This window comes from Phalangium opilio, unplaced genomic scaffold (genome assembly GCF_054372755.1).
Source record: "Phalangium opilio isolate 3A_F unplaced genomic scaffold, DU_Popi_V2 ptg000031l_1, whole genome shotgun sequence".
Classification (NCBI taxonomy): Eukaryota; Metazoa; Arthropoda; class Arachnida; order Opiliones; family Phalangiidae; genus Phalangium; species Phalangium opilio.
Genome location: NW_028324158.1, coordinates 10,941,083 through 10,950,970, shown reverse-complemented (window position 1 = coordinate 10,950,970; position 9,888 = coordinate 10,941,083).

The window sequence follows — 9,888 nt, the reverse complement described above, 5'->3', positions numbered from 1 at the left end:
CGAAGCTATTACACTTTATTTTCGGGGTCAAACTGCCACTACAATGACAAGGGGAACAATATCTCTATGGACGACTTTGCCTCGGGTTACGCCATTTACTGTTTAGACTTAACACCTGACGGTTACGCGAGTCATTCAGATCATTGGAGTCCCACGAAACAAGGACAATTAAGATTAGAATTGGGATTTGAAAAACCCACACCCACTACTCTTAGTTGTATCGTATTAGCCGAATTCCAGGCTTTGTTACAAATAGATAAAAATAGAAACGTGTCAATCGTTTGTTAAACAAATAATGAACGCCGATCAGATAACACGCTTTCTACGATTCACACCACATTTCCTAGGTGTTTACCCAAGTGATTTATTACCCGAAAAAATTGACAAGTTTCCTTCATCTATTATAATAAATTTAGACAATCACTATAAAGACGGGTCCCACTGGGTATGCTGTTACTTTGATGGAAACAGAAGGGGTTATTATTTTGACTCACTGGCTTTAGGGAACTTTCTCCCCTCGATTAAAGAATTTGTTAAAAGAAATTCAAGAAAATGGTCCTTTAACAAAAGAAGACTTCAAAACTTGTCAAGTTCGACATGCGGACTATATTGTATTATGTATATAATACAAAGAACAAAAAGAAAGAGCCACAAATCATTCATGAAGCAGTTTGGACGAGATGGGTTGAAAAATGACGTCATTGTTACAAACATGTTGAAGCGCGCCCGTAAAGATTAACTTAATCCTTTTGTTAGAAAATACTCTTTGTAATCTCTTTTGTATTTTTAAAAAATAAATGTGTCATCCTTTTTTTAATACTGTTTTCTTTTATTTCATATATTAAGGAAGGGGGAAAGTAAAAAAGGGGGGTAGTAAATTTAGGGGATATAACTCAGATAATGCGATCATCATATTCATTCAGCATCATGAACTCCGAGCTGCAAAGATATCATTCTTTTTACTCCTGGCCTCAAGATGAAAACTATAAAAAAGCTTTAAGCAGAGCGGGGTTTTATTCGTTACATACCGATGATCTAGTACAATGTTTCGAATGCAACGGGATTTTGCTAGCCTGGAAACCGACCGATAATCCTTACGAAGAACATTTAAAACATTTCCCCAAATGTAATTTTATCAGAGGTGGGCCTACTAAAAACATACCCTTTACCATTGATGAGACAGAAACGTACACTAAAAATATAAAAGTCAAGACTGAAGAAAAAACGCCTGAAAAACCTCAAGAAAACCCGGAAGAACTTTATCATACCTTTAAAGTCAAAACTAAAGATCTCGAAAGATTAGTTTTGGAACTCTACGTTAGAAAACAACTTAACGCTTTGTATATCAAAGAAAGGCTTAATGGCTTACGTAAGATTTAAAAATAATATTAAAATTTATCTTCTTCCTTACGAAGATAGAAGGAATTATTTTAGAATAAATCAAATGCATTTTAAAATGAAAATTGAAAAAATGTCTTTAATATTAGAACCTATACTTTTAAAGAAAATAAAATAACTTTTTTACTTTATATTATGATCTTTATTCCTACAAAACCATCTTTTGTTATAAGCTTATAATACTTCAAGCCTACACAAGCAATCGATCAAATATTGACAGGTTGAGAGAGAGAGAGGAGGGGGGGGGCATGAAGTGGGGGCCAAAGATGCCACGCCTGTATACGCCAGTGAAACTGGCGTATACTGGCGTATATACTCTCTATAGCGCTCCCGAAGATCTAATTTTGGATTTTTCCAAGAATCTATACCCTAAGAGACGTTGGTTCCTCTCTTAAACAAGAGTATATATAGAATGAGTGAGTGCCCAGGTGCTGTTTGAGCTATCCATGCTCTTTAATACTTCATCTAACCACTAAAAACAACACACAGTTTAATGCACAAAACGTCCAACCTCAAGAATATGGTTGATAGATGAATTCCAGCACTGCGTACGTCAGAGAAATGGAAAGTCGGAAGAAAGTAGGGTGTATTGCTCCACACTCTCTCATTTTCATCTACTCTTGTTTGCTTTCTGTTAAAGGAGAAAGATCTATATAGACACTTAAGGGTTTGAGATAGCATTTGAAATGCCAAGTTTTGGAGAATTGTCAAAAATACTACTTTCTGACGGAATAACTAAATTTATAATCAAACATCACTGTTTGATAATTACATATTTAATTGCATTTTACCAAAAAAAATAATAATTTTGGTTGAGAGCGCCTGTAATACACCGGATAACACTTAGTTTTTAATTCACCGTTCATTGAGAGAAATTCGGCAATAGATACTTCAAATCCGGAAAATTATTTCTTCTCCTACTTAACTATTGTTTGTCTAAGGTATACTGAAGTCGAAATTATAAAAAATTAAACTTAAAGAATCCAGTAACTCTAGTTGAACGAGTTGGAGGAAAGATGGATAAACTTAATACCTTAAACACATCTCGTTATAACTTAATTATAACTTATGAACACATTCCATAATTAATACCCGGTTTTTGTATTGAGTTTTTTTTTTGTTTCGTTTTCGGTTTCAAAATGAGAAATTAAGATCTGACCTTATTCTCGAACCTCTATTGAACTTTTTTTAGCTTAAATCTTTTGATCAAGTTTTTTAGTTTCGGTTAGCTTGTAAGGTTATGTAATGGAGTGATGATTTTGATCTCCGGGTTGCTGGGCAAACATGGGCTGGTCCTCTTCAAATGTACAATAGACTTTTCACCAATGGGCGTTTTCGATGAGTTCGCTCCATATAAAAATTGTCGATGGCAGGCGTGGGTGGTTTTTTGACTCTCTCTATCTGACGAGTAGGCGTTCGTTTAAGAGTGTTAGCCTCGAGGCAGGGAGAGCTAGAGTCGATCGAATCTGGGTACCCCTCGATATCTATAGGTGGTCGCTCAATTTCGATTATAGTTTCCATCTTGGATTAAAATGGAGTACGAGTTAGGCCTAATTCAGTAATAGTTCTAAGACAATGACATGGCTAAACCTTATTGAAATGGCTACTTCTTTAATTACTGTTATAAAGATACGGCTATTTACTAAGAACTTTTATAACATGACCTGGTTGCTTGAAAGAATTAGGCTTAACACCACAGTGACCACACCGAAAATAAATCGTCAGTCGCTAAGCCTACTCCCCCAATTACTGTTTTATTGATAAGCCTAAGAACTTACAAAACATGACCTGGAAACCTGAAAGAATTAGGCTTAACATCACACCTAAAATGCATCGTCATTATGATAGTCTGCTGTATAATTCTAGTGTCGTCTGCTTAAGCAAAAAAAATCGAGAAAACTATCAAAAATATTTCAGTTCTTTCTGTTTTCCTGTCTCAACAAGCAGTATGAGTCTCCCATTTCGTTTCAATCCATTCAACATCAACTCAACCCTAAGATCCAAAACAGTAGACAACGAGGGGAAAAAAAATGTTGAAGAATCCCATTCCTATAACCTAACCAAGGCTTAGCTCACAGACTTCATAGTACTATTTACTACTACGTCTTGGATTATGGGTTGTGAAGGAGAATAGGGGACTTTGGGGGCAAATGGAATTTGGGGCAACGAGAATCGCCAAGCAGTCTGGAACTTCTTATAAACAGTTCGCGCTTCTTGGCGGAGGAAAATGGGTATTCTATATAGGGGGTGTCCCGCCGGGGTCAAATGAGAGGTGTAAAGGGAGATGACTTGAAAATCGAGGGTGAAAGGAGAGATAGGTTTGAGCCGAGAGCTACGAGCCTGCCACATGTCGGAAGCAGCCAGTGTATAAATAGAGGAAACGCAAATATAACTTTCCCTTCTCTTCTCTAGCTAGCTTCATCTCCATGCAATTCCTTTAACCCAAGTTCTAAGTTTCCGAGATGATGGGCTCATGCATACCCTTCTTATCACCCCCTCTAGCTTTTAAATTCTTTTTGAACCAGTGGAAAACATCAAAGAGCGAATTTGACGCTCTCTTGAACCTTCATTTTTCCAATTTTATACAGTAAAATCAGCTCCTTTCCATCACAACTAACTTCAAAGTCAAATGAAAAGTAATTAACCCAGGGCTATATTATGAGAAGAAACTCGTGACGGATAATTTGTTAATAAGTTAAAGGTATGCAAAGGTTTAGTAAAATGTTTCGGTATAGTTTTGGTTTCAGTTTGAAAGACAAGGCTTAAAAATGTTTTGGTTTCAGTTTGAAAGACGAGGCTTAGAAATGTTTTGGTAATTTTGGTTTCAGTTTTAGAGACAAGGCTTAGTAATGTTTTGGATATGTTGGTTTTAGTTTGAGTTGTAGACAAGGCTTAGGATTAAAGACGCAGCACGTCATTTTGGGTTGACCTATTTTTTTTTATGGAAGATATCTCGATAAACCGTCTTCGTGATGAAACAATTATTGCAACATTAGCTAAGCCTAATTTAAGACTATACACGTTCCGAGTCCTCTCTTTATGAATGAACCTTTCAACGAACCAAACTTTCTATTTTAAAACTACCATCCTCCTTATTTGTTTAAAGAAACTATAAGACATTATATTGTCTTAATCAAGGCGTATAGTCGGAAATGACGTAGATCATTTAAGATTTATATGTGTGCCAACTTGAGTCATCTCTATATATCATATGCGAATCTGCTCGTGCACAATGGAAATATTTTTGGCCTTTTTTTTACGTACCGTATTCTTCCCAATGCAAGATTATACTATTGGTTTAGCCTAATCTTTAGCAACAACGGTTGTATTCAAATAAGACGTTCTGCGCCTTAAACACTGAAACATTCTTAGTTTGTAAACTGTCACGGGGATATATGAATTACTCCACTCTTAAATTAGAAGATTTTCTCCCGACCAAAAGCCATCTGGACTGGCGATACGATAGAAAAATTTTGCCTATACGGCACAAGCTCGCTCGCTCGCTTCTTTGGAAAAATATGATATTTCTTTTTTTTTTTCCTCGAACTTTTTTTCCCCGATCCTCCTCTGTAGCTGAAGAGAGAGATGAAATTGTCGATGTGATTCTATAATTAGCATCCTTATCTTGGCTTTCAACAAATTACCGGGTTTTTAACGATGTATTATAAAAGATTTCACCCAGCTCTTCTCTAAAGTCTAAACTCCCTTGGATTTTTCAAGAGAAGTTGGAATACCCTCTGAATACTGAAATAGGCCTAAGTGATTTAATTTAAAATGAGACGAAAAAGTAGGCTTAAACTCCAATCAGGATGACGGTGCTTTTTTATGAAACGTTAAGCCTAATTTGGAAATTAATCGTAGTCGAAAATTAGGCTTAGGAAAGTTTATTAGCTATAAGTTTAAAATTATCTCTGTTTCGACGAAATGTAGGAATAATCTATAGCAGACGATGATTATATTGATGTGACACGATAACAATGCGTTAAGCCTAATTCTTTAAACTTAAGATGTTATCGTAAATTAGTCTTAGCAGTTAAGACCGACAACTAAATGAATTTGTAATTATAGTTCTTAAACTAATGAACCGCATTTTATCATTTAGTTTTGAACAAATTAGGCTTTAAAAGCAAACTCAAATTACAAAAAAACTAATGTACATCAACACCGTCCCTTTAAAGTCAACAATAGAGCAATACATCTCCCAGCAGCATTTTGAAGCATTAGAATCTATGATAGATGAAGACAACTCCTTGCGTAGCAGCATGGTTGGGCCCGCCGCGTTTATTTATATTATACTTTTCAACCAAGTCTTTTAAAAGTCATTCTTATTGGTTGATTTCCCCCCTGGAAATTTTTTCTCTTTCGCGCGGTTTCAAGATCAATTATCATTCCGATACATAAAGAGAGAGAGAGAGAGACTATATTTTTTTAATCTTTTTTCATCGTGCAACCAGTACTGTAACGTAATTCTTGTTTGATTTCTTAAATACTTTTTGCTCACCGCGTGAAGTCCCACTTCTGACTTTTTCTCTCTTTCTCTCTCTCAAATTTCAATCTGAATTTGCAATTAGTTTTAGGTTACCTTCGCTTAAATTGTTTCAAGAAGTTCATAACTTGATTCTAACTTGCATTATACAACCAATGTTTTGAAAGATACGAATTTTTCAAGCTTAATCACGCTATACTTCCATTGAGAGACTTCTGTTACGAGTTAAAGTCTACCTTTGTTTCTATTGCAAGCTCCGAGTGGTTTTCTACTCTCGAATCTATCCGTTCTTACTCCCGCTGGTTTCCAGTAAGACAAAAATTCTTCTCTCGAGTCCCTAGTCCATCGAATCATTTTTCATGGCAAGCTAGGTTTTTTTTTTTGACTCGCTCAACTTCAAACCAAGGCTTCGGTTGATTTTGTTCCCCCCCTTGGAAAAAAATACTAAAATAGTTTTAGTGAAGCGTAACACGTGTCCCGCTTCGTCTCGAGGAATTTTTCACCCTAAAACGTTCCCCCTGGAGAACACTCAAATAGTCCTAGAAATCATAAAAAACAAAATAGGCTTAGTGATTTGAACCATTTTATCAAATCGTAATATGAGAATTTGACCCTTTCTTGACATCTCTGATCTGTAGTTACGGTGGTTTTGGCAAAAAAGGCCACTTGCTGTATAATTAGGCTTCATTGGCTAAGCCTAACTTGGAGGATGTATTCAACTAAAACTCTTAAGCCTATTTTTTGTTGTTAAAAAACTAGGCAAACGTTATACCTACGCAAAAACTTTCCACTCCTCGCTTCAGTTTGATTTTCGCGTCCAAAATCTCTTGTGGATTTCATTTCACATGCATTCGCCATCTAAGGCTTTGAAACGGTACTAAGAAGTAGTTTTATAATGCCCTAGATGGCGATAGTTCTTAGAGAGCGGACGATTGTCATCTTCGCTTCTCCGTTTTCCCATCCTCCTTCCGGTTTCCATGGTAACGGGGCCTCTGAGTCTCTGACTCGAAACTTTACCGGAGTTGGAATCTTTCCGCTAATGCTGCCATCTTTAAACTCATTCTTGAAATGAGTTTTAAAACTTTATACTTAATTGAAAATACGATTTCTTAAGTTGTATATTATATTCAAATTAATCTTAAATGATATTCTAAATTAATTACATCAAAATTCGTATGTGAAATTTTAGAAACTGCTCACAATATAGATGGCGCAAAATTTTAGGACTTTGCTGATGGTTAGGATTTGAGACCTGTACTCATTGAGCTATTTAGATACACATCTTACAATCCAAGCCGCTCAAGGGCTATAAATAAATTTGGATCATTGTCGAAGTTAGTTTAAACTTAGGAAATTAACGTATCGTTGATTGGTCGACCAAAAACGCTGGAAATGAACCTTGACCCAGCGTCCTAATCATACTGGGCACTATGGAAATCTTATATCCACTCTAGTGTCCCACTTTCTGCTATCTCTATATACCTTTAACAGCATCACTAAAATTTCAATTTAATTAACGATGATTAATTATAATGAAACTACTGGTTCGGTTCCATTTAATTCACTTGTCTTGGAAACCAACCCAAGAAATTATTTCTAAAGACAAAAACTATACGTAACATTTCTTCAGTATGATGTTTGTTTCTTGAAAATTGTCAGCGAGCAATTGGCTAATGAGACAGCGTTGACAGTTGCTAGCATAACATTGATTCCCCTTCTCTTATAGCTCACCCCCGTAACCTAAAAAAACCCCCCACAGTAAATTAGTTAAGGCCTCAAGTTAAAATACGAATACGGTAGTTGTCCCTCGCTCAAAACGTCCCCGGAAAATATTTTTACACCCAAAGTAATTTGAGACCAGCGGGTAGTGGTGTGGTGGCGAGTTGGAATCACATTTTTTTGTTTTTTCTTTTGAAAATTGGTTTTAGTTTGAGATCAGGGGTTTCTAGCTAGAAGAAGTTTTAGGACATTAATTTTTTTTTGGTTTAGGACGGGGGCTGCTTTTAACGCGTAGGGGACCTCGTAATAAAGACGGTCTTGACCTCTCGTCACCCTGACACTGTCCAGATTTTACTTCAGGGTCTAAAAAAATGGGACCGCCAACGATGAATGTCTAACAGACATTACTGACGTATTTCCTATATTTTTTTGGGCTATGGAAGACGGTATAATACGACACGGGGTCGGCTACTTCGCAAAGAAAAAAGTCCCAAACCAAATTTATGTAAATAACAAATATTTTATAGTTTTATTTAAATTTCAATTTTTCCAATCAGTGCACGCTCTAACTCGCAGCTGGCTGTACGTACTAGATATTAATTATACCCTGCTGGTAAAATGATTACAGGTAATCAACTCGTAATCTTTGTACAGAGTGATTACCCCCTCGCTATTAACCCGAGAATGCATTGACGCAATGTTTTGTTATCTTTGAAAAAGTTCCCAACTCGAAGTATAGGACTATAGCTTAAGTTTCTATTCGAAAATTTACCATAAAAACTGGAGAAACTAATAAAACACGTACTTTAGATTATGGGTATCAAATAGATACATTTATTCCATATTTTATCCTGACGCTGAAAATTATCAGTTGATTTTTAGTCTAAAGTAGATTATCTTGAAGTTTTCAAGTCGAAATTTGGCTTATCTTTACTTTTAACTGGACTTCTACCGCGAGAAATATTGGAATAGGTCCAAAAGGAAACTGTTCCCTGTTCCCAAGAGATGACTTAATACTTCCGATTAATACACTTTTGTTTTTAATTATATCTTGAAGGGCGAAAATTGGATTATAATGTTATAGTCGAACCTTGTTCGACATTTAATGAAAAGTATAGACTTTAGATTTTTTTTTTGGTTTTTAGTTTTAGAGTTCGTAATTTAAGCTACGTGGGAAATATTCGATAGAAAACAAGGAAGCTTATCAAGTTTTTTCTTGTATGCGACAATTTTTATAACTTTTGATAAAAATATTATCGCGTTTTTTTAGTTCCTCTGTCACTTTCCACCAAGTTCGATCAATACGACGAATGTGACGTAAGGGGCTATAGATTTTATATTACCGATAATTTTCGACGTTTGAGACGGCATTAAAAATTTATGGAGTCGAACTATGCCAAATTATATTTATTGGCCTGCAAAAAAGATGTACGCCAATTTTAAAATATATTATTTTTCCTTTTAATTTTGAAGTGATGGGGAAATCTTTTTATTAAACTTCACGAGCGATTTAAAAAATATTTCACGTGTTTTACTGCAAATCATAAAAATATTTCACGTGCTTCTTTCTAAACCTGAAAAATATTTAACGCGAATTTCCTTTTCCTAACACGTGAAATATTTATTAAAGTTTATTCCACAAATTAAAAATAATAACTGCAAATATCAATGTCACCATTTTGTTTTTTATTTAAATAACAATAGCCGAATATTTAATAATATTATTAAAATAAGTTATTAACATCCATAAAACATTAACACTTAAAAACACCTATATCCATATTATAATCAGCGTATTTATTTATTTATTTAATTAATTAATTTATTTATTTATACATTGAGAAAGAAATATTCATAAATTTATTTTCACTTCAATTTAATTTAAAATGAAACACTTAAAATAAAATGATTAGAGCCAAAAAAAAAGATTTATTTAATTAACAACACTTAAAATAATATTTTTCATTTATCTAAATCTAATATGAATATTTTATTTTATTTTTATTTACAGATAAATAAAAAGCCAAGTTTTTTTATCCCCTTTCAAGTCGTAAATACGGAAGAAAACAGACGACCAAAGATTACCGTACGTACGCTAAAGAAAACAAAACTCAGACACAATACCGGATGTTATTTCAAGAATGGAGAATGGGTCTTGAGGATAGTGCAAAAAAACAATGGCTAAAGCATTACCGCCATCAATGAAAGTCCAACGTCCCTCTACGAGTCTGTCTCATGGCTCAACACATGGTCTTTCGAAGTTTTTTTGGACTTGGAAGATATGC